This window comes from Arachis ipaensis, chromosome B9 (genome assembly GCF_059453495.1).
Source record: "Arachis ipaensis isolate K30076 ecotype BB chromosome B9, ASM5945349v1, whole genome shotgun sequence".
In the NCBI taxonomy this organism is placed as follows: Eukaryota; Viridiplantae; Streptophyta; class Magnoliopsida; order Fabales; family Fabaceae; genus Arachis; species Arachis ipaensis.
In genome coordinates, this window is record NC_142444.1 from 84,343,397 (window position 1) to 84,368,316 (window position 24,920).

The 24,920-nt window shown below is 39.1% G+C and overlaps 1 non-coding gene and 1 pseudogene across 1 annotated transcript; one reads left to right on the plus strand and one right to left on the minus strand.

Moving 5' to 3' along the window:
• The first annotated feature begins 3,176 nt into the window (after positions 1-3,176).
• LOC148545278 (small nucleolar RNA R71) lies at positions 3,177-3,284 on the plus strand. The gene has a single exon (XR_015901677.1). It is a non-coding gene; the product is annotated as a small nucleolar RNA R71 (small nucleolar RNA).
• Positions 3,285-20,836: 17,552 nt separating this feature from the next.
• On the minus strand, positions 20,837-21,982 carry LOC148545279 (uncharacterized; annotated as a pseudogene).
• Positions 21,983-24,920: the final 2,938 nt, after the last annotated feature.

Here is a 24,920-nt window from a genome sequence, read left to right on the forward strand (position 1 = left end):
CGTTTTGGTTGTTACAAGTAACAAACCCCTTAAAAATTGATAACCGAAGTATTCAAACCTCGGGTCGTCTTCTCAAGGAATTGCAGGAAAGTATGTTCTTATTATTGGTTATGAAGATTGTAAATCGGGGTTGTGAAGATGAGGAACAAGTAATTTAAATTGCAATTAAAATAGGTAAAAGACTGTAAAATAAATAAATAACTGTAAAAACATACTTTTGGCAAGGTATGAGAAATTGGAAGTCATATCCTAGTTATCCTTATCAATGATGATGAAAATTGAACCTTAATTTCACTTAGTTAACCTTTGCTAGAGCAAGGGAAGGTCAAGTGACTAATTAGTTAGATCCTCAAATCCTAGTTAATAGGAAAGATTGGGATTATTGAAGTTCAATTCAATTAGCAAAGATAACGATTATCAATCATGTTGAGTTTGATAACTCCTGAGTTACTGATTTCTTAACCAAGACCAAAAGGGAAAAATAAATCTACTGGAATAAAAATGTCTTCAGATTGGAAGCAACAGTAATATAAATAAAAGAGAGCAATAATAAACTGAAATACCTCAAATAACATTAACCAAAAGAATAATCTGTAACATAGAAGAATTCATAAATTAAATTGAGAAAATAAATAAAAAGGAATATTGAACCTGTGATGAAGAAGAAATAATCCTAAATCCTAAAACTAAATCTTAAGAGACAGGAGGGAACCTTTCTCTCTAAAACTACATCTAATCCTAAAATTGTGAATATGAAAGCATGATTATGAATGGATGCATTCCCCCACTTTATAGCCTCTAATCTGTATTTTCTGGGCCGAAAACTGGGTCAAAAACAGCCCAGAAATTGCCCCCTGTGATTTCTGTTACGTTCAAGTTGCGGGCAAGTGACGCGGAGGTGTCGTCCACGCGTCCGCGCGGATTGATGTTTGCAGATGCGACGCGGGAGCATCATTCACACGTTCGCGTTGCCTAACTTCGGGGCAGCTATGGAAAATTATATATGAAATCGAAGCACCAAATGTTAGCTTTCCAATGCAACTAGAACCACGTCGTTTGGACCTCTGCAGCTAAAGTTATAGCCGTTTGAGTGCGAAGAGGTCAGGCTGGACAGCTTAGTAGTTTCTCCAACTTCTTGTATTCCTTCCACTTTTGCATGCTTCCTTTCTATCCTCTGAGCCATTCCTGCCCTGTAATCTCTGAAATCACTTAACACACATATCAAGGAATCTAATGGTGATAAGAGAGGATTAATATTAGCAATATAAAGGCCAAAGAAGCATGTTTTCAATCATAGCACAAAATCAGGAAGGAAGACATAAAGCATGCGATTAGTATGAATAAATGGGTAAAGAGTTGATAAAAACCACTCAATTGAGCACAAGATAAACCATGAAATAGTGGTTTATCAAATAGCAATGGAAAATAAATAGATATAATTAAATAACATTGGATTGCCTCCCAACAAGCGCTTCTTTAATGTCAATAGCTTGACAGTGAGCTCTCATGGAGCCTCACAGAAAATCAGAGCAATGTTGGGGCCTCTTAACACCAAACTTAGAGTTTGGTTGTGGCTTCCCAAAACCAAACTTAGAGTTTGAATGTGGGGGTTTTGTTTGACTCTGTATTGAGAGAAGCTTTGCATGCTTCCTCTCCATGGTTACAGAAGGAGAACCTTGAGTCTTAAATACAAGGTAGCCCTCATTCAACTGAAGGACCAACTCTCCTCTGTCAATATCAATCACAGCTCTTGCTGTGGCTAGGAAGGGTCTGCCAAGGATGATGGATTCATCCTCATCCTTCCCAGTGTCTAGGATTATGAAATCAGCAGGGATGTAAAGGCCTTCAACCTTTACTAACACGTCCTCTACTAGTCCATAAGCCTGTTTCATTGATTTGTCTGCCATCTCTAATGAGATTCTTGCAGCTTGTACCTCAAAGATTCTCAGTTTCTCCATTACAGAGAGTGGCATGAGGTTTATCCCTGACCCAAGGTCACACAGAGCTTTCTCAAAGGTCATGGTGCCTATGGTACAAGGTATGAAGAACTTTCCGGGATCTGGTTTCTTCTGAGGCAATGTTTGCCTCATTAGTGCACTCAGTTCATTGGTGAGCAAGGGGGGGGGTTCATCCTCCCAAGTCTCATTACCAAATAAATTGGCATTCAACATCATGATTGCTCCTAGATACTTAGCAACTTGCTCTACAATGGTGTCTTCATCCTCTTCAGAGAAAGAGTATTCATCATAGCTCATGAATGGCAGAAGGAGGTCCAATGAAATCTCTAGGGTCTCTGTGTGAGCCTCAGATTCCTTTGGTTCCTCAAAAGGGAACTCCTTTCTATCCAGAGGACGTCCCAAGAGGTCTTCCTCACTGGGATTCACGTCCTCCTTCTCTTCTGGGCATTCGGCCACACCAAGTAAGGTTATGGCTTTGCACTCTCTCTTGGGATTTTCTTCTGTATTGCTTGGGAGAGTACTGGGAGGAGTTTCAGTAATCTTCTTACTCAGCTGACCCACCTGTTCCTCCAAATTTCTAATGGAGGATCTTGTTTCATTCATAAAACTTAGTGTGGTCTTGGATAGATCAGAGACTATGGTTGCCAGGCCAGAATGGCTTTGTTCAGAATTCTCTGTCTGTTGCTGAGAAGATGATGGAAAAGGCTTGCTATTGCTAAACCTATTTCTTCCACCATTATTATTGAAGCCTTGTTGAGGCTTCTGTTGATCCTTCCATGAGAGATTAGGATGATTTCTCCATGAAGGATTATAGGTGTTTTCATAGGGTTCTCCCATGTAATTCACCTCTGCTATTGCAGGGTTCTCAGGATTATAAGCTTCTTCTTCAGAAGATGCGTCTTTAGTACTGTTGGATGCAGCCTGTAATCCATTCAGACTTTGAGAAATCATATTGACTTGCTGAGTCAATATTTTGTTCTGAGCCAATATGGCATTCAGAGTATCAATTTCAAGAACTCCCTTTTTCTGAGGCGTCCCATTGTTCACAGGATTCCTCTTAGAGGTGTATATGAACTGGTTATTTGCAACCATTTCAATGAGTTCCTGAGCTTCTGCAGGGGTTTTCACATGAAGAGATCCTCCTGCAGAATGGTCCAATGACATTTTTGACAACTCAGACAGACCATCATAGAATATACTTATGATGCTCCATTCTGGAAGCATGTCAGTAGGACACCTTTTGATCAGTTGCTTATATCTTTCCCAAGCTTCATAGAGGGATTCTCCTTCCTTCTGTCTGAAGGTTTGGATTTCCACTCTAAGCTTGCTCATCTTTTGAATTGGAAAGAATTTAGCCAGGAAAGCACTGACCAGCTTATCCCAAGAGTTCAGGCTATCCTTAGGTTGTGAATCCAACCTAGTTCTAGCTCTGTCTCTTACAGCAAAAGGGAAAAGCATATGCTTGTAGACCTCGGGATCAACTCTATTGGTCTTGACAGTGTCACAGATTTACAGGAATTCAGCTAAAACCTGATGAGGATCTTCCATTGGAAGTCTATGAAACTTGCAATTCTGCTACATTAGAGAAACCAATTGAGGCTTAAGCTCAAAATTGTTTGCTCCAATTGCTGGAAGTGAGATGCTTCTTCCATAGAAGTTAGAAAAAGGAGAAATAAAGTCACCAAGCATCTTCCTTGCATCTCCACCATTGTTATTAGGTTCGGCCATGTCTCCTTCTTTTTCGAAAATTTCTATCAGGTCCTCTCCAGAGAGTTGTGCCTTAGCTTCCCTTAGCTTTCTCTTCAGAGTCCTTTTAGGTTCAGGGTCAGCTTCAAGAAGAATGTTCTTATCCTTGTTCCTGCTCATATAAAAAAGAAGAGAACAGAAAATACTAGGAATCCTCTATGTCACAGTATAGAGATTCCCTTTTGTGAGTAGACGAAGATAAGAGAAAAATTCGAACACAAAGGAGAAGAGGGGGTTCGAATTATGAGTAGAAGAAAAGTGTTAGTAGATAAATAAAAAATAGAAAGAGATGAGAGGGGGAAGAATTCGAAAATTAAATAAAATAAAAAAATATATTTGTTTTTATTTTAACTATTAGTTATAATTCGAAATTTAAAAAGAAAAAGTAAATTAAATTAAATTAAAATTTAAAACAAATAGTTAATTAAAAAGAAATTTTGAAAAAGAGGGGAGGGGTTTTCGAAAATTGGTGAAAGAAAAGTAGTTAGATGGTTTTGAAAAAGATAGGAATTTTAAAAATCAATAAAAAAGTTAAGTGGTTAATTGAAAAAAATTTTTTGAAAATCAATTTTGCAAAGATAAGAAGTTAGAAAAGATTTTGAAATTAAGTTTTGAAAAAGATATGATTGAAAGATATGATTGAAAATTTAATTTGAAAAAGATTTGAAAAGAAAATTAAAAAGATTTGATTTGAACATTAAAGTTGATTACTTGACTAACAAGAAACAAAAAGATATGATTCTAAAATTTAAAGATTGAACCTTTCTTAATAGGCAAGTAACAATCTTTAAAATTTTTGAATCAATCACATTAATTGTTAGTAAAGATTTTGAAATTATGAAACAAAATAAGAAAAAGATTTTTGAAAATAAAATTTTTTTTTGACAATATGTAAAGATAAATGAAAAAGATTTGATTTTTGAAAAAGATTTGAAAAGATAGAATTTTGAAATTGAAATTGATGAGTAAAACAAGGAAAGATATATTTTTTTATTTTTGAATTTTTAATGAGGAGAGAGAAAAACATAAAATTAACACAAAGCATGAAAATTATGAATCAAAACACACAATGCATGCACGAACACTTTGAATGTCAGGATGAACACCAAGAACACTTTGAATGTCAAGATGAACACCAAGAACTTTATTTTTGAAAATTTTTAAGAAAAGAGAAACATGCAAGACACCAAACTTAGAAATTTTTAATGTTGAGATACTAACAAATTGAAAATGCATATGAGAAACAAGAAAAGATGCACAACAAGAAAATGCAAAGATCAAATAAGAAAAATCATCAAGAAAAGCTTGAAGATTATGATGAACACATGCATGAATTTTCGAAAATTTAAAGAAAAATTAAAACAAATGCAATTGACACCAAACTTAAAAACCGACACAAGACTCAAACAAGAAACATAAAATTTTTGGTTTTTTTTTATGATTTTATTAATTTTTTTGGATTTTTCGAAAATTATTTTGAAAAAGAAAATAAGGATTTCAAAATTTTTGATAAGAATTCCAGGAATCGTGTAATGTTAGTCTAAAGCTTCAGTCCGGGAATTAGACATGGCTTACTAGCCAGCCAAGCTTTCAGTAAAAGCTCCAGTCCAAAACACTAGACATGGCCAATGGCCAGCCAAGCTTCAGCATACAAATCAGGCATACAACAGCTGATTAGATGGGAGTCCAAGGACTCTTGTGATGATAAGTTGAAACCTCGGTCCAAAAGAATTAGACATGGCTTCACAGCCAGCCAGACTTCAAGAAATCATCATGAAACTCTAGAATTCATTCTTAAAAATTCTGAAGAACAAAATAAAAAGATTTAAAAATAAAAACTTAAAATTAAAATAAAATTACCTAATCTGAGCAACAAGATGAACCGTCAGTTGTCCAAACTCGAACAATCCCCGGCAACGGCGCCAAAAACTTGGTGCATGAAATCGTGATTATTCATTCCTTGGTAACGGCGCCAAAAAAACTTAATACGCACGTTCATAATCTTAGTTCTTTTTCACAACTTCGCACAACTAACCAGCAAGTGCACTGGGTCGTCCAAGTAATAAACCTTACGTGAGTAAGGGTCGATCCCACGGAGATTGTCGGCTTGAAGCAAGCTATGGTTATCTTGCAAATCTCAGTCAGGCGGATTCAAATGGTTATGGTTAATTGATAGTTAAAATATAATTAAAATATAAAATAGGATAGAGATACTTATGCAATTCATTGGTGAGAGTTTTAGATAAGCGTATGGAGATGCTTTTGTTCCTTCTGAACCTCTGCTTTCCCACAGCTTTCATCCAATCACTCATACTCCTTTCCATGGCAAGCTGTATGTTGGGCATCACCGTTGTCAATGGCTACATTCTGTCCTCTCAGTGAAAATGGTCCAAATGCGCTGTCACCGCATGGCTAATCATCTGTCGGTTCTCGATCATGCTGGAATAGGATCCAGTGATCCTTTTGCGTCTGTCACTACGCCCAGCACTCGTGAGTTTGAAGCTCGTCACAGCCATCACTTCCCAGATCTTACTCGGAATACCACAGAGAAGGTTTAGACTTTCCGGATCTCAAGAATGGCCGCCAATAATTATAGCTTATACCACGAAGACTCTGATCGTAAATTAGGAGGCTAAGAGATATGCATTCAAGCTTGCTTTCATGTAGAACGGAAGTGTTTGTCAGGCACGCGTTCATAAGTGAGAATGGTGATGAGCGTCACATAATCATCACATTCATCATGTTCTTGTGTGCGAATGAATATCTTAGAGAAGAAATAGGCTTGATTTGAATAGAAAACAATAGTATTTTGCATTAATTCATGAGGAACAGCAGAGCTCCACACCTTAATCTATGGTGTGTAGAAACTCTATCGTTGAAAATATATAAGAACAAGGACTAGGCATGGACGAATGGCCAGCCTCCCCAAATGGCATATGAATTCGAAAATAGGGAAAAAGACCGATCCCTGATCAAGGATGATCAAAAGATGTAAAATAAATCACTAAAAGTAGTTTTTATACTAAACTAGTAGCTAGGGTTACATAAGATAAGTAAATGATGTAGAAATCCACTTCCGGGCCCACTTGATGTGTGCTTGGACTGAGCATTGAGCTTTCATGTGTAGAGACTCTTTTTGGAGTTTAACGCCAGGTTGTAGCCTGTTTCTGGCATTTAACTCTGATTTGCAACCTGTTTCTGGCGTTTAACTCCAGAATAGGGCAGGAAGTTGGTGTTTGAACGCCAGTTTGCGTCATGAAAACTCGGGCAAAGTATAAACCATTATATATTTCGAGAAAGCCCTGGATGTCTACTTTCCAACGCAATTGAGAGCGCGCCAATTGGGTTTTTGTAGCTCCAGAAAATCCACTTCGAGTGCAAGGAGGTCAGAATCCGACAGCATCTGCAGTCCTTCTTCAGCCTCTGAATCAGATTTTTGCTCAAGTCCCTGAATTTCAGCCAGAAATTACCTGAAATCACAGAAAAACACACAAACTCCTAGTAAAGTCCATAAATGTGATTTTTATTTAAAAACTAATAAAATTATATTAAAAACTAACTAAATCATACTAAAAACTATGTAAAAACAATGCCAAAAAGTGTATAAATTATCCGCTCATCAAGCGCTGATATTATTGACTCCTTGGTGGAAGAGGTTAATATGACTGAGAGCCTCGAATCAGAGCTAGAGAACATTTTTAAAGATGTTCAGCTTGATATGGAGGAACCAGAAAAAACAGAAGAACCTCTGAAGACTCCTCAGGAAAAGGGGAAGCCTCCTAAACCCGAGCTCAAACCACTACCAGCATCCCTGAAATATGCATTTCTGGGAGAAGATGACACTTTTTCTGTGATCATAAGCTTTGCTTTAGAGCCACAGGAAGATGAAGCACTAATTCAGGTGCTAAGGACACACAAGACAGCTCTTGGGTAGTCTATAAGTGATCTTAAGGGCATTAGCCCAGCCAGATGCATGCACAAGATCTTATTGGAGGATGATGCTAAGCCAGCGGTTCAACCACAGAGGCGGCTGAATCCAGTCATGAAGGAGGTGGTGCAGAAAGAGGTCACTAAGTTACTAGAGGCTGGGATTATTTATCCTATTTCTGATATCCCCTGGGTGAGCCCTGTCCACGTTGTCCCCAAGAAGGGAGGCATGATAGTGGTTCATAATGAAAAGAATGAACTGGTTTCTACAAGAATAGTTACAGGGTGGCGTATGTGTATTGACTACAGAAGGCTCAATACAACCACCAGAAAGTATCATTTTCCTTTACCATTCATAGACCAGATGCTAGAGAGACTAGCAGGTCATGAATACTATACTTTTTGGATGGCTATTCAGGTTATAACTAAGTTGCAGTAGATCCTCAAGACCAAGAGAAAACAGCATTCACATGTCCATCTGGAGTATTTGCCTACAGAAGGATGCCATTTAGTCTGTGCAATGCACCTACAACCTTTTAGAGGTGCATGCTCTCTATCTTCTCTGATATGGTAGAAAAATTTCTGGAAGTCTTCATGGATGACTTCTCAGTATTTGGAGACCCATTCAGCTCCGGTCTTGACTATCTAGCACTCGTTTTGAAAAGGTGCCAAGAGACTAACCTGGTTTTAAATTGGGAGAAATGTCACTTTATGGTGACTGAAGAAATTGTCCTTGGTCACAAAATTTTGAACAAGGGAATAGAGGTGGATCAAGCTAAGGTAGAGGTAATTCAAAAATTACCACCACCTGCCAATGTTAAGGCAATCAGAAGCTTTCTGGGGCATGCAGGATTCTATAGGAGGTTCATAAAGGATTTTTCAAAAATTGCAAAACATCTGAGCAATCTGCTAGCTGCTGATACACCATTTGTCTTTGACACAGAGTGTTTACAGGCCTTTGAGACTCTGAAAGCTAAGCTGGTCACAGTACTAGTCATTTCTGTACCAGACTGGACATTACCATTCGAACTAATGTGTGATGCCGGTGATCATGCCATTGGTGTAGTATTGGGACAGAGGCATAACAAGCTTCTACATGTCATTTATTATGCTAGCCATATTTTAAATGACGCATAGAAGAATTACACAACCACAGAAAAGGAGCTGCTTGCAGTGGTTTATGCCATTGACAAGTTCAGATCTTATTTAGTGGGATCAAAAGTGATTGTGTACACTGACCATGCTGCTCTAAAATATCTCCTCACAAAGCAGGATTCAAAACCCAGACTCATAAGATGGGTGTTGCTTCTGCAAGAGTTCGATATAGAAATAAGAGACAGAAAAGGGACAGAGAACCAAGTAGCTGATCACCTGTCCCGGATAGAACCAGTAGCAGGAGCGTCCCTCCCTCTTACTGAGATCTCTGAAACCTTTCTGGATGAGCAACTCTTTGCCATTCAGGAAGTACCATGGTTTGCAGACATTGCAAACTATAAAGCTGTGAGATTCATACCCAAAGAGTACAGTAAACAGCAAACAAAAAAATTGATTTCTGATGCAAAGTACTACTTGTGGGATGAACCATATCTCTTTAAGAGGTGTGCAGACGGAGTAATCCGTAGATGTGTGCCTGGAGAAGAGGCACAGAAGATCCTATGGCATTGCCATGGATCACAATATGGAGGACATTTTGGAGGTGAGCGAACAGCCACAAAAGTTCTCCAATGTGGTTTCTACTGGCCTACTCTCTATAGAGACTCCCGAGAGTTTGTACGTAATTGTGACAGTTACCAGAGAGCTGGTAATCTGCCTCATGGTTATGCCATGCCTCAGCAAGGGATCTTAGAGATTGAGTTGTTTGATGTATGGGGTATTGACTTCATGGGGCCTTTCCCACCATCATACTCAAACACATATATTTTGGTGGCAGTAGACTATGTATCTAAATGGGTAGAGGCAATTGCAACACCCACTAATGATACTAAGACAGTGATGAAGTTCCTCCAGAAGCAGATCTTCAACAAGTTCGGTGTCCCTAAGATACTGATTAGTGATGGAGGCACTCATTTCTGCAACAAACATCTTGACTCTACTTTGGTCCGATATGGAATTAACCACAAAGTGGCAACTCCATATCACCCACAGACAAATGGGCAGGCTGAAGTCTCAAATAGAGAACTAAAACGAATCCTGGAACGGACTGTAAGTACCCGTAGAAGGGATTGGGCAAGAAGTCTGGATGATGCTCTGTGGGCATACAGAACCGCATTCAAGACTCCTATAAGGACTTCTCCATACCAGCTTGTGTATGGAAAAGCCTGTCATCTGTCAGTGGAACTGAAACACAAGGCCTACTGGGCAACCAGGTTCCTAAACCTTGATGCTAAGGTAGCTGGAGAGAAAAGATTACTCCAGTTGAATGAGTTGGAGGAGTTCAGACTCAATGCTTTCAAAAATGCTAAAATCTACAAGGAGAAAGCAAAAAGGTGGCATGCCAGAAAGTTGTCATCTAGAGTCTTTGAGCCATGACAGAAGGTCCTGCTGTTTAACTCTAGGCTCAGATTATTCCCTGGGAAATTAAAATCCCGGTGGAAGGGACCATATGTGATCACTAATGTGTCACCATATGGATACGTAGAGTTTCAGGATATTGACTCTGACAAAAAGTTCATTGTTAATTGACAGAGATTCAAACACTATCTTGAAGGCAATGTTGAGCAAGAATGCTCAAAACTGAGACTAAATTAAAAGCTCAGTAAAAGTCCAGCTAAAGACAGTAAAGAAGTGCTTATTGGGAGGCAACCCAATTTTATTTAGCTATGTTGATTACTTTTTTATTTCATTTTCCATTGTTATTTTATGTTTTCTTTAGGTTGATAATCATGTGGAGTCATAAAAACAGTTGCAGAATTAAAGCAGAATAAAAAATAGCATAAAAAATAGCACAACCTGGAGGACAGGCTTACTGGCATTTAAACGCCAGTAAGGATAGTGATAAGGCGAGGGTTATTGTCGGTCTAGAATCTCTCTTAATAGAAATAGAACTTCGTTGTAAGTATAGTTCCAAACCAACTAATAACTCTCGATCAAATTTCGAAGGAATTGGTTGTCACAAGTTCAACCCCAATAAAAATAACCGAACTATTCAAACCTCGGGTCGTCTCACAAGGAATGGGCAAACATGTGTATCAACATTGGTTAGAATTCCGAGGTTGCAAGTCATGAGCAAGAAATTAAACTAAGAATCTTAACAAGCAAGTAATCTTGAAGTGCAAGAAACTAATTCAAGTGACTAAAGTAAGATGTGAGCAATTCCAAACTAATAAGATAACATCCAATATAATTCTACTCTAAAACTAAGCAAATAACTATAACTAAGACAAAGCAATTAGGATTTTTGGATTTTCAAATATGAATAATAAAAGCAACTCTTGGCTAGACATGGGAATTGGGGTCACCATCCTTGTCTAATAACCATATCTTGACAATTATGAGGAACCAAACTCATTAAGTTTACTTCTATACTTGAAGTATATTAAATGGTTTAGTCAACATCAACCTATAAGGTCCAACCTAGCTACTAATTGACTTAGTAGTAGGCTAGTGTCAATGGTTATCAAATTTACCACTAAGGGTTCCAAAATCATCAAATCCATTAGACCCAATGACTCAAGTTCACCCAATTCCCTTAGCCTAGGCCAAGAGTAAAGAGAACTACTCCATAATCAAAGGAAACATTTCATCAAACACATGGTAAGCATTACTAAAAGACATATTCAAATTGCAACTAAATTGAAATTAACAAGTACCCACTAACAATTATCAATGCAAATTCACTCAAATAACACAATTAATCATGAAAATCATCAATGTAACATTAACAATTCAAGATCCATAAGATTCACAAAATGGGTAGAAATTGACAAGTGACAAGAAAACATAAATCTAACACAAGATTTAAACAAAATTATACTAAGGAATTCAAATTAAGTAATCAAAACTAGTAATCAACAAGATCCAATTCAGAACTCAACAAGGGAAGATCAAATCAAACTAGATCTAGAGAGGAACAAGGATTTCTCTCTCTAGAAGAACAAAAACCAAAAACTAGCTAAAAATTGTGTCTAAGTGTGAATGAATGATCCCCCCTTTCCCCTAGCATCCTTAGGTCTTTTCCATGCAGAACCAGCTTGAATTTGGGCCTCTTGAGCCTCAGAAATTGCCAGGCACGATTCCCTTTAATGAGGCCACGTGCAGCTTGTCGCGTGTATGCACCATGCGTGCGTGCGCGCCGATTGATTTTGCGATCCACGCGTGCGTGCCATGTACGCGTGCGCACTGGTGTGGATTTCTCTAATCCACGCGGATGCGCCGATCTACGCGCACCGCTTCCAGCTGTCCACACCCACGCGTGTGCGTGAGGTGCGCGTGCGCGCCCATACTGAAATTCCCAAAATCCAAATCTTCATTTTTCTTCCGCTTGTGCATACTTTCCTTCTCTCTTCTAGGCCATTCTTGCCCTATAAATTCTGAAATCACTCAACAAACACGTCACGGCATCGAATGGTAAAAAGAGAGGATCAAAATATAGTAATTCTAAGGTAAAAGAATCATGTTTTCCATCATGAAGTAATATTAGGAAGAGAACACAAAACCATGCAATTCTTGTGAATAAGTGTGAAAAATATTGACAAAACCCCCCAAATTCCACACAATATAAACCACAAAATTGGGGTTTATCAAATCTCCCCACAGTTAAACCAAGCATGTCCTCATGCTTAAAATAAAAAGACCAAAGATCATGGTAAGAAAGGGTTCATGAAGTGCAAATTACCTAAATGAATGCATGCAACTAACGTAAAAGCATCTATCTACTTGGTCAAGGGTACATCTATCCTCCAAGAACACATATGAGCATACGGGGCAAAAATGATATGTAGTTCATAAATCCTACCAATTTGAACATCACTATGAAGTGCGTATAACTTGCTAGATGAACGCTTGTGAAAGCCGGGAACAAGGAGTTGAGCATCGAACGCTCACCGGAAGTGTATCCACTCTATTTGCTCAAGTGTATAGGGTTCGTCACTCAATCTTCTCCTAATCATGCTTTCCAAGATTTGTCTTTCATCTAACAATCAACAATTACTTAATGCATGCATACAAGTATCATGAGGTCTTATTCATGGGTTGTAATGGGGCTAGGGTGAAGGTAGGGATGTATATAGTCAAGTGAGCTTAAAATTTGAATCCTTGATTAACCTAAGATCCCACTAGACACATAGAACAACTTATACAACTCTAATACAATACCTAGCTACCCATGGGTTTCACTTTTTTTGCATACTCATGCATTCTTTTTAATCCACATCCCATATGCATCGTTATGATTACTTTGTCTTGGGGCATTTTTGTCCCTCTTTTTATTGTTTTCTTTTCCATACTTTTGTTTCTTCTATTTTTTCTATTTCTTTTTCTTACATTCTCATATATATATATATATATATATATATATATATATATATATATATATAATTTTTTTCTTTTTTTTCGTTTGTCCCCTTTTTCTCTTGGGGTTGAATGTATAAAAGTTTCAATGCATATGGTTCAATCATTAATACATGAGTATGTTCCCAATTTCCAAAATTTTCAATTACAACAACAAATACACACCTTTACATCTACCCAAGTTCCCAAGTACACCCTCCTATTGAATGATACACACCCTCACTTACCTAAGCTAATCAAGGATCTAAATCTAGGGACATTCATTGTTTTTCACTTAGGGTTGTTGATGTGCTCTATTTAAGAACAAAAAGGGTTTATCATGGGCTCAAAATTGGTTAGCAATGGTAGATAAAAGGGTCAAGGCCGTTTGGGAGAAGTGACTATTGAAACGATGGTCTTAATCATGTAAATGCATTCATACACAAGGTAATGAACATATAAAATCAGACAAAGCAAGGATTACAATCATAGAGAGAGAATAATGCGCACAAGAATGGGGAATAGTGGTTAGAAGATATAACCACACAATAGGCTCAAAACTTACATGCTTGTGTTCTTAGCTCAATCACTGTGTTCCAAAATACATTCTTGAAGCAAGTTTACCGCAAATTTCTTTTTTAAAATTGGTAAGGGTACCCCGAAAATACAGTTTCTTGGGGAAGAAGTCATTATTTTGACCAAGTAACTCTATAGAGACTAATTATCATGCAAAGGGTATTTACAAGCAAGACTAACTATACATGCAATGTACTAACTACTACGCAAAAGATAAATCCATGGGTGTTGAAAGGAAGAGATTGTTACTCATGGAGATCGGTCGAACAACCTCCCCTCCCCACACTTAGAATTTAGCACGGTCCTCCGTGCTACCAACAATGCGCAAAGGGCGGTCGGGACCGGAACCTTCACTATCCCCTTCATCAGAGCTCCCATCACTTGGGTTTAAGGTGGACGTGAATATTTCAGGTTCCTCCATGCTAGGGGTAACACAACGCAAGAGCTTCTTGATGTAAGTGTACCGGCGTTGGTTGTGCCCCTCATATCTATCAATCTTTCGGTGTAGATCTTCTATCCTTTGATGGGTGGGTCTTTATGGTGGTGGTGACGATGAGGTGGAAGGAATAGTAGGCTGAGGGGCTATGTCCAGGCTTGGGTTGTTCATAGGAAGCTGTAAGTATTTTCTACTAGGGACAACATCGCCCTTAGCCGGAATTATAGCCTTCGTGTCCATGGTTTCCCCAGGAACACCCGCAGCAGCAACTAAATCAGATACCAAAGCTAGAAATGGCAAATTACCCCGGGCGTGGACCTGACCCATCGCTTGCTTGATAAGAAGCGAAATGTTCACCGGTCTCTCCGTGAGAACACACTAAACAAGCAAGGCGAGATTCGCTGTGAAGGACGATGACGATCGGTTTTTCTATCGGTAAAGAAATATAAAAAATATGACCGCGTTGTAAGTATAGCTTCTAAACCAACAGAAAATCCTTTCGGACAAACGTTTTGGTTGTCACAAGTAACAAACCCCTTTTTAAATTGATAACCGAAGTATTTAAACCTCGGGTCGTCTTCTCAAGGAACTGCAGGGAGGTATGTTCTTATTATTGGTTATGAGTTTTGTAAATTAGGGGGTTTTGAAAGTAAGGAACAAGTAATTTAAATGACAAATAGAATAAATAAATAACTGTAAAGTAAACTCTTGGCAAGGTATAAAAATTCGGAAGTCCTATCCTAGTTACTCCTATGATAATTGAAGTTAATCCCACTTAGTTAACCATTGCGAAAGCAAGAGAAAGTCAAGTGAACTAATTAGTTAGATTCCCAAGTCCTAGCCAACTCCTAAGGAAAGGCTAGAGTTAGTGGAATTCCAGTCAATTAGCCGACATAACAACCAATCACGATAAGTTAATAACTCAAGAGCTTCCAGTTAATCAATTAAAGCCAAGAATATAAAAAGCTGAATAAGAGTCATAAATCTGAAATACCTCAATTGCGTTAATAAGAGAAAATCAATCTAAACATAAAGAGTTCATAATCCAATTTGCCAATATAAGTAATTAAATGAGAGCATTAAAGTATTTGAAAGTAAAAGAGAAATATAAAGTAAAAGGAATATTTAACCTGATGAAGAGTTGAAATCCTAAATCCTTTAAGAGGATTCCTAATCCTAAAACCTAAGAGAGAGGAGAGAACCTCTCTCTCTAAAAACTACATCTAAAGTATGAAAAGTGAATAATTGAAGGCCTCCTCTTGAATGGATGCATTCCCCACTTTATAGCCTCTAATCTGTGCTTTCTGAACCTGGATCTGGGCGAAAAAGGGCTTCAGAAATCGATGGAAGCATTTTCTGCAGTTTCTGGTGCGTGGCGTCTGTCACGCGTCCGCGTGGGTCACGCGGTCGCGTCATCTGGAGTTTTCCTTATCACGCGTTTGCTTCGGTCATGCGTACGCGTCCGCGTTAGTCACGCGTTCCCATCACTGCCTTTTCGCGCTGGGCATGCGTTCACGTCGTCCATGCGTTCGCGTCGCTGCCAGTTTCTTCAAAGACTCCATTTTGTGCTTTCCTTCCATTTTTGTATGTTTTCTTTCCATCCTTTAAATCATTCCTGCTTTAGGAGATCTGAAAATACTCAACACACAAATCACGGCATCGAATGGTAATAAAAGGTAATTAAAATAATTATTTTTAAAGCATAGGAAACATGTTTTTCACATACATCACATAATAAGGAAGGAAAAGTAAAACCATGCAATTTACATGAATAAGTGGGTGAAGGATTGAATAAATCACTTAAATTGAGTACAGAATATATCATAAATATGGGTTTATCAACCTCCCCACACTTAGACAATAGCATGTCCTCATGCTAAATCCAAGATAAAGAATAAGGTAAGGTTAAAGTGGTGGAATCTCATGCAATGCAGTCTATTCTAAATGCAACTACCTAAATGAATCATGCAATTCTAATTGTGATTCAATTGTATATAAAGCTTACATATAGTTAAATTAATTCATATCCTCAAGGAATCATATTGATAGCCAAATCTTAGATAATGTTAAAGCACTTTTACAATTGAGATGGGTAAAAATATTTCACAAATTTGCAAGACAATTAACAGTTTAAGCAGAGATATATGGTGATGAGCTATTGAACCCTCACTGGATTTTGTGTTTACTCTCTAGTCACTCAGTGTTTATTGGGTTAATCATTCTATTCTTTTTCTATCCTTACTTTCTATAACTTTGTTCTTCATCTAACCAATCAATAATTATAGAATACAGACATACAAAAATCATGAGGTCTTTTCTAAGGTTGTAATGGGGCCAAGGTAAAGGTAAGGGTATATGTATAGGGCTAAGTGAGCTAATAAGTGAATTCTTGATTAGTCTAAGATCTCACCTAACATACATACTTCATAAATCAAAGTTTCTTTAACCTATTTGCCCAAATTTTTCCACTTTATATTGTAAGCTCATGCATTAACTTTAATTTTGTCCCATGTGTATTGATCCTTTTTATTTGCAATTGGGGATTTTTTTGTATTCCTTTTATTTAAATACTAAATTTTTTTTTCAATGCACCTGGTAATTTAATTGTTTTGATTTCACATGAGCATGCTTCCCAAATTTATTTTTGAAACATCTTATTCTTTTTAAATTCCTACCTTGTTTCTATCATCCCATGTTCCCATAGAATTCCCCATACTTAAATAATACACAATTTCTATCTTAAGCTAACCAAGGATTCAACTTGGGATTTTTATTTTATTTTTCTGCTTAAGGCTAGTAATGTGGTTATAAAACAGAATGGGATTTAAAAAGCTTAAGGGGGCTAACAAGGGTGATGTAAAAGGTAGGCTAATTTGGGATAAGTGAGGAAAAATTCAAATGATGGCCTCAATCATTTCTTTGGTATGTATCTATATTCTATATTGGAGATATAGATTAAAACAAAGTAAAGAACATCAGAATGAAAAAGAAGGGTAAAACACACAGGAATGAAATTTATGGGTTGAATGTAACCATACAATTAAGCTCAAAACTCACAGGCTGTGTGTTCTCCAGCTCAAAAATCATATATCAGTTATATATGTCATGCAAGTAAAAATTAAGAGTTCCCATTGTTCTCAATGTAAATCTTAGGGTGGCCCTTAAAATCTTAGTGTTGTTCCTTGATGAAATATTGTTAACTAACTAACATGTAATGCTATATATACAAGGTGTCTGGATTGTTTTAATTTACTAATATTTCTAGTTTACTTCTTTTTATTTCCAATTAAACCAAATTATCATATGCTAAAAGGGTAAACTATACTAATGAATCCACATATTCTATAACTAATAAGTTAGAATTTCAAACTAAACTAAATGTCTAAAATATGAACTAAAGTGCAAAATGCGGAAATAAAGTGAAAATACAGCAAAAGAACAATGTATAAGTACTGAAAAATAAAAATAAAGATAAAAATACAGGAAAATAACAAAATAAGATAAAAGAGTCTGTAGTGGTTCACCAAAAAGATACGCCAGGGATGGCGACCTCTCCACACTTAAAATAAAGCATCATCCTCGATGCTCACTCAAGCTGGGTGTGAAGCAGTGTCATCACCGGAAGGATGGGCTGCTGGAGTCTCTGTGGTGGCCTGAAGGTCTGCAGACTGGATGAGGGTAGGAGGATCTGTCTGCTGCAGTGGAGGCTCTGACTGGAGAGGACTCTCTGGATCTGCGGCCTGTATCTAGTGTGGCTCCTCCTGCGGTGGCGCAGCCTGCTCCGGTCCTGCCTGCTCAGCCTGGGCATGTGTCTCCTCCTCATGATCGCTCGCCTCCTCCTCAGATGGCTTTGATGGTGTGTCAGGCTCGGAGGGGATGTCATCGCCAGATCGGATCATCAACTTGAGGTGCTCATAGCGTTGCTTGTTGCGATGCTCAGATCTCTCATATCGCCACCGGTTGCGGCGTTCCATCTGGTCCAACTGCTGAAATAAGCGGTGCACGAGGTGGTAAACGGGCTCTGAGGCAGGTGGAGGTGCAGTGGTGGTAGCTGGGGCAACAGTAGATGAAGAAGGGGCAGCGGAAGGTGTGGCTGTCTGATCAGAAGTGGTGAGGAATGGGGGTCTGTAACCCAAAGCCTGAAACTTCCTGTTGTGAGGGACAATCTTCTTGCAGTCTGCAGCAGGTGGTTTATCATCAGCAAGTTCCCAAGGCACGTCAGCTCGACGGCCGAGCTGGGTAATCATATATGGGAAAGGGATAGTGCCTCTGACATGGACCCTGGCCATGTAATACTGGATGAATCGTGGAAGATACAGGTTCTTACCCTCCATCACACACCAGAGGAGGGTGATCATAGCAGCAGGCAGCTCCGTCTCATAAGTGCTCGGCATAACAAAGTTGCTCAGGATCTGGTGCCAGAGCCGAGCCTCATCATTCAGATACATCAGCTTGATTCCCTTAGGCATTGCTGTGTTCTTTCCCATGACCCATGGGACAGTAGGATCAAGGACTATCCTTTGTTTGACAGCATCCCAGTCAAATCTCAGAAAGCGCATGTCCTCTTTAGCCTTTTGGTAACCGTCAGGCTGATCTGATTTAGGCTGAAGGTGGAGGATGTCCTCAATGGCTTCCTCAGTTACCAATATCTGTTTCCCTCTGAGGTGCACTGCATCCAGGGAAGTCTTGAAATAGTTGCAGTAGAACTCTCTTACCCAGGAAGTATTGACCTCTGTCAGGTTTCTCTCCAAGAAGAACCAGCCTCTCTATTTGATCTGATCGGAGGTGTACTGCTGTAGTTCTTTTAGAATTTTCAGAGTTCTCTCCAGGTACAGGTTTCTGGAGGTGGAAAACACTGGATACTTCAGCTCACAGTATCTGTTTGCAAATTTTACCGGATCTGTGGCAGTGAGGAGATGGTCAGCCTTCTCCTGCGGGGTAAAGTGCTTTTCCCGCCAAGAGTCATCATGCATAATGTCCAAGATAGACATAGAGGATTCACCTCTTTTCCTTTTACCAGTGGTTGCCTTGCCTTTTCCTTTTCGTTGAGGGTCAGACATCCTGAAAAGTAGAAATTCCAGGATATAAATGAAGAACAAAGTAGGAAAACAAGTAGGCAAATAGAATAATAGCAATATAAGCACATAGTGGAAAAAGAGTAGTAGAATAATGAAATGAGTTAAATAAATGTACATTTTGGATTATTTCGGAGTTAAAAATCTGAGATGAGAAATCACAATCCAAAATATATTATAAGAGAATACCTGTTAATTAGGAGAAACAATAATCATGCCATGAGTTAAAAAGTTGAAGGAGTTAGTTAAAAAGCAAAGGGAGAAGTTAGAAAGTTAAAAGTGGTTAAAAGTGAAAAAAAGAGGTTAGAAAGTGGAAAGCAGTGAGTTAGGAGAAAGAAAGTTAAAGTAAGTGGCATGATAAATGTTTCCTAGGTAACAAGAAATTCACAAATTTAGAGAATAATCAACTCATATTCAAGCAAGGATATCAGGTTGATGATGATTCATATAGATATAGAAATAGCAAAAATTGAAATCGAATCATCAAAAGTGCAATATATGAACCAGGAAATTGAAAGGAAAAAGAATGCTGGCCCGTGCATTCATGAATTGGTTTGGTTGTAGCTAAGTTGTGCAGAATTGAAAATTGCCAAAACCAATGCTAGAATGTAAAAATGAAACAACTTGCAGAAAATTGGGCAGCATTCTGGCTAAAATTGGATGTTCTCGGGTAATAAACAGCAGAAAAATCAGTTCATATAAATGTAAATAAGGCTGCAAATAGACACAAACAACATGAACATGAAAGAGCAGTGTAACAGCAGCACGAAACATGGAAGAACAGCATATGAATAGTATGAACATCACAGCCAGATCAATAGTGCGGTGGGTCTGGGTGGTTAGGGTGGTGAGGCAGTCGGAGTGGTGGTTGGGGGTGGTGGTGTTTGGGTGGGGTGGGTTGCAGAGAAGAAAGGAAGAAGAAGGGGGTATGGGGGGCGCGACGGGTAGGGTTTCGCGTGATGGGGGGTTGGTGATTTTGAATCCACACGAACGCGTGGAGCACGCGATCGCGTGGCTAGGGTGAAATGGGATTGACGCGGTCGCGTGATTGATGCGATCGCGTGGAATGGGTGAAAGATAAATGACGCAGACGCGTGGGGCACGCGACCGCGTCGCTGAAATTTGTGCTAGACGCACACTTCCAGTGTCGTTTCAGCACAACTCTCTGTCTTCATTTAGGGGGCCATGATATCCATGCGAGGCGGACGCGTCGCTCACGCTTTCGCGTGGGATGAGTGTTTCGCAAGTGGTGCGTTCGCGTCAGGGACGCGGACGCGTGGGCCGTTTTGTGCTAAACGCACACCAGCCGCATGATTCCAGCCCAGATTTCTGGGCGTTGGATTTTTACACCGATTTCCAGATCACGCGTTCGCGTTAGTGACGCGAACGCGTGGGAGGTTTTTTTTATGCAATTATGCAATTATGCAATATGCAATGCTACGGATAATATCCAGGTTCAATGAAAATAAAACAATATAAAAATAAACAAAACAAAATAAAACTGAAACATGAACGATCATACCATGGTGGGTTGTCTCCCACCTAGCACTTTTAGTTAAAGTCCTTAAGTTGGACATTGGATGAGCTTCCTATTATGGTGGCTTATGCTTAAATACATCCAGAAATCTCCATCAATGTTTGGAATGCCAACAGCCTCCGGGGTCCCAAACTAGGCATGTAAAGCTTTTGAGCAGCTTCAAACAGATTTTCAGGCTCCCGGGGTGACGAATGTCAGAATAGATTCCAGGATCCCAAACTTTGCTTTTAAATCCGCAGTTGTCTTGATCTATAATCTTCGATCCAGGTGGTTTAGAAATTGTATTCTCACCAAGATGACCAAACATCTTCCGAGACCCATTCAACTGAACTTGATACCAATCCTTGCACTTCGAATTGAAGCGCGGAACCTTATTGAACCTTGTACACCAGTTCTGAGTACGAGCCATTTCCCTCTTACTCTTAAAGCCGCAGAAAGCTCTAAGCTGGCCATCTGTTTCAAGCAAACCATATTCAAGTGGAAAAGTAAAGATAAAGGTTAAGGATTGTACCCACTTGAAGCTTGTATTAGGTGGTAATGGCCTTGGAACAGGTGTTTCCAGTGGTTCTGTAAGCTCTACTCCCTTGCATTCTTCTGTGAATTCCTCTACTTCTTTGCAAAATTTTTCAACCGCAACTGCGTCCTGATCAAAGTCTTCTATGTCTTCCTCGTCACTCAAGTCATACGTTGGAGGTCGAGAGAAATCTACCTCGACATCATCTTCGTATTCACTTGGATAAGGTGCTTCAGGCTCAAGGAGTTCAGTTGCGGATGTGAGTTCGTGACTAGGAGAGCTTGATTCATGATCATCACTGCCCATGGAATCAACTTCTTGGTCTGTTCCGTCCAATTTTTCACAAGGCATATGCTTTGGAGGTTATGCACTGTCCTCTTTGGCATCAATTTCGAACTTCTTAGCAGAATCCTTTATAGTTCTCGATTCCCATGGAGGTTCAGCATCTCCTAAATCTTCAACCACTTCTTCCTCTACAGCTATCATGGCTTCCTCCACTTGTTCCAATATAAAGCCATGCTCCTCATTGTCCACCGAGGTTTGTAGTGTCTCCTTCATGCTTCGCTCTTCTTTTGATTCTCCACATGTAGCCATGGGAGTGCTTCGAGTGCTCAGATGTCGGGAGGCTATTATATTTACTACCTCAATTAAGGCAGTAGTGAGTTTCAATACGCCCTTTTGCATCCTCGCTTGCCCGTGAAGAAGAACACGAAGTTTGTCATTCATTGGAGGTTGGGGTGGGTATGAGGGTTCATTGGTTGGGAAAAAGGGTTCAAAATAAGAATGTGGTGGTTCTTGGGAGTAATTGGATTGGGATTGTGGTGGATAAGGGTCATACAGTGGTGAATGGTGAAAAGAAACTTGTGAGTATGGTGGTTCAAAGCTACGTTGAGAGGATGGTCTATAAGCATAGGGTGGGGCTTGTTGGTAATTACAAGGGGGTCCACCATATCTATCAGCTTGGTATGCGTTGTAGAGTGGTCCTCGTCCATGATATCTTGGAGGGTGTTGTTGCCTAAAGGGTTGATCAGGGCCTCTTGGCTCCATCCCTCTTTGATTGCTTAGACCTTGATGCATATTCCTGTTATAGCTTCCACTCCTTTCAACAAATTTAGAACCAAACTCAAAGTGAGAGGGGTGAGAATTCATAGTAGCTAATAGAAATAAAAGGAAAAAACAAAAACAAATAAACAAATAAAAGAAAAATATTTACAATAACCAATAATAAGGCACACGTTTGCAGTTCCCCGGCAACGGCGCCATTTTGACGATCGGTTTTTCTATCGGTAAAGAAATATAAAAATATGATCGCGTTGTAAGTATAGCTTCTAAACCAACAGAAAATTCTTTCGTACAAACGTTTTGATTGTCACAAGTAACAAACCCCTTTTTAAATTGATAACCGAAGTATTTAAACTTCGGGTCATCTTCTCAAGGAACTGCAGGGAGGTATGTTTTTATTATTGGTTATGAGTTTTGTAAATTGGGGGGTTTAAAAGTAAGGAACAAGTAATTTAAATGACAAATAGAATAAATAAATAACTGTAAAGTAAACTCTTGGCAAGGTATGAAAATTCAGAAGTCCTATCCTAGTTACTCCTATGAGAATTGAAGTTAATCCCACTTAGTTAACCTTTACGAAAGCAAGGAAAAGTCAAGTGAACTAATTAGTTAGATTCCCAAGTCCTAGCCAACTCCTAAGGAAAGACTAGAGTTAGTGGAATTCCAGTCAATTTGCTGACATAATAACCAATCACGATAAGTTGATAACTCAAGAGCTTCCAGTTAATCAATTAAAGCCAAGAATATAAAAAGCTGAATAAGGGTCATAAATCTGAAATACCTCAATTACGTTAATAAGAGAAAATCAATCTAAACATAAAGAGTTCATAATCCAATTTGCCAATATAAGTAATTAAATGAAAGCATTAAAGTATTTGAAAGTAAAAGAGAAATATAAAGTAAAAGGAATATTGAACCTGATGAAGAGTTGAAATCCTAAATCCTTTAAGAGGATTCCTAATCCTAAAACCTAAGAGAGAGGAGAGAACCCCTCTCTCTAAAAACTACATCTAAAGTATGAAAAGTGAATAATTGAAGGCCTCCTCTTGAATGGATGCATTCCCCACTTTATAGCCTCTAATATGTGCTTTTTGAACTTGGATCTGAGCCAAAAAGGGCTTCAGAAATCGCTGGGAGCATTTTCTGCAGTTTCTGGTACGTGGCATCTGTCACGCGTCCACGTGGGTCACGCGGTCACGTCATCTGGAGTTTTCCTTATCACGCGTTCGCTTCGGTCATGCGTACACGTCATCTGCGTTCTGCTCAAGGCGCGCGTTTGCGTCAGTCACGCGTTCGCGTTGCTGCCTTTTCACGCTGGGCATGTGTTCGCGTCGTCCATGCGTTCGCGTCACTGTCAGTTTCTTCAAAAACTCCATTTTGTGCTTTCCTTCCATTTTTGTATGTTTCCTTTCCATTCTTTAAATCATTCCTGCCTTAGGAGATCTGAAAATACTCAACACACAAATCACGGCATTGAATGGTAATAAAAGGTAATTAAAATAATTATTTTTAAAGTATAGGAAACATGTTTTTCACATGCATCACATAATAAGGAAGGGAAAGTAAAACCATGCAATTTACATGAATAAGTGGGTGAAGGGTTGAATAAATCACTTAAATTGAGCACAAAATATATCATAAAATATGGGTTTATCAGATGACCTGTGGGTGCTAGGTAGCACATAGTGGGATAGGATCTAGGCCCAAGCTCAAGCTTCTACAGTGAGGGAACGTGTGTCAATGCACTTGGTCCGCATCCGGAGTCGACCTTGGGTCCAAAATGTCTCTGGTTCAGCAATGACTCAGAGAATCGAGTCCCAATCAAACCCAAACTCTTCTCACTGACGTAAGACCTCTTGGTAGCCATCAATTTCACTTGGTACTGGTAGGACATTAAGCACTTGCTGAATAGCCTCTTCTGAAATTGGGACTTGCTTCTGGCGCACGTATACCGATTGAAGAGAGGGGAGATGGTAGTTAGTGTAGAACTCTACCACCCACGAAAGGTTGACCTCCTGTGGTTTTCTCAGAAGAAACTCCCATCCTCGCCGTTCAATGCGGGGCAGAATACAATGAGCAACCTTGTCCGGCAGGGCGAGTAGATGCTCGGCATGATAGTTCCTCTCAACCATGGCGGGGAACACAATTTCATAGAAGCGGTTGGGGAACCTTGAAGAATCCCTTGCCGGTTTGCTCTTCTCTTTTTCATCAATAGGAGCGGGTGCCTTCGTCTTCTTAGATAGGGGTTTGGCTCCTAATGTAGGGTGCGCCTTGGAGGTTGACTTTTGGGGTGCCCTCTTTGTGGCCGATTTCCTTGAAGCTTTCTCCTTGCCTTTCTTGGTGGCCATCCTGAAAAAGGGAGGGAAAAAGGGAAAACATTAAACCCAAAGAATCATCTCAACGAAAACATGCAAGTGAGAGGTAGTGCCCAAAAGGAATTGTGCAACAAAATGATTATAGAAGCATGGGTCACAACACTTGGCATGGGATGCAAGAGTGAGTAAAGCATGCAATATGGCATGAGAAGAATAATCTCAAGCATTCATAACAAAGAGCAAGTCATGTGTTCAATGAGTATCTAATTAGCAAGCATAAAGCAAAG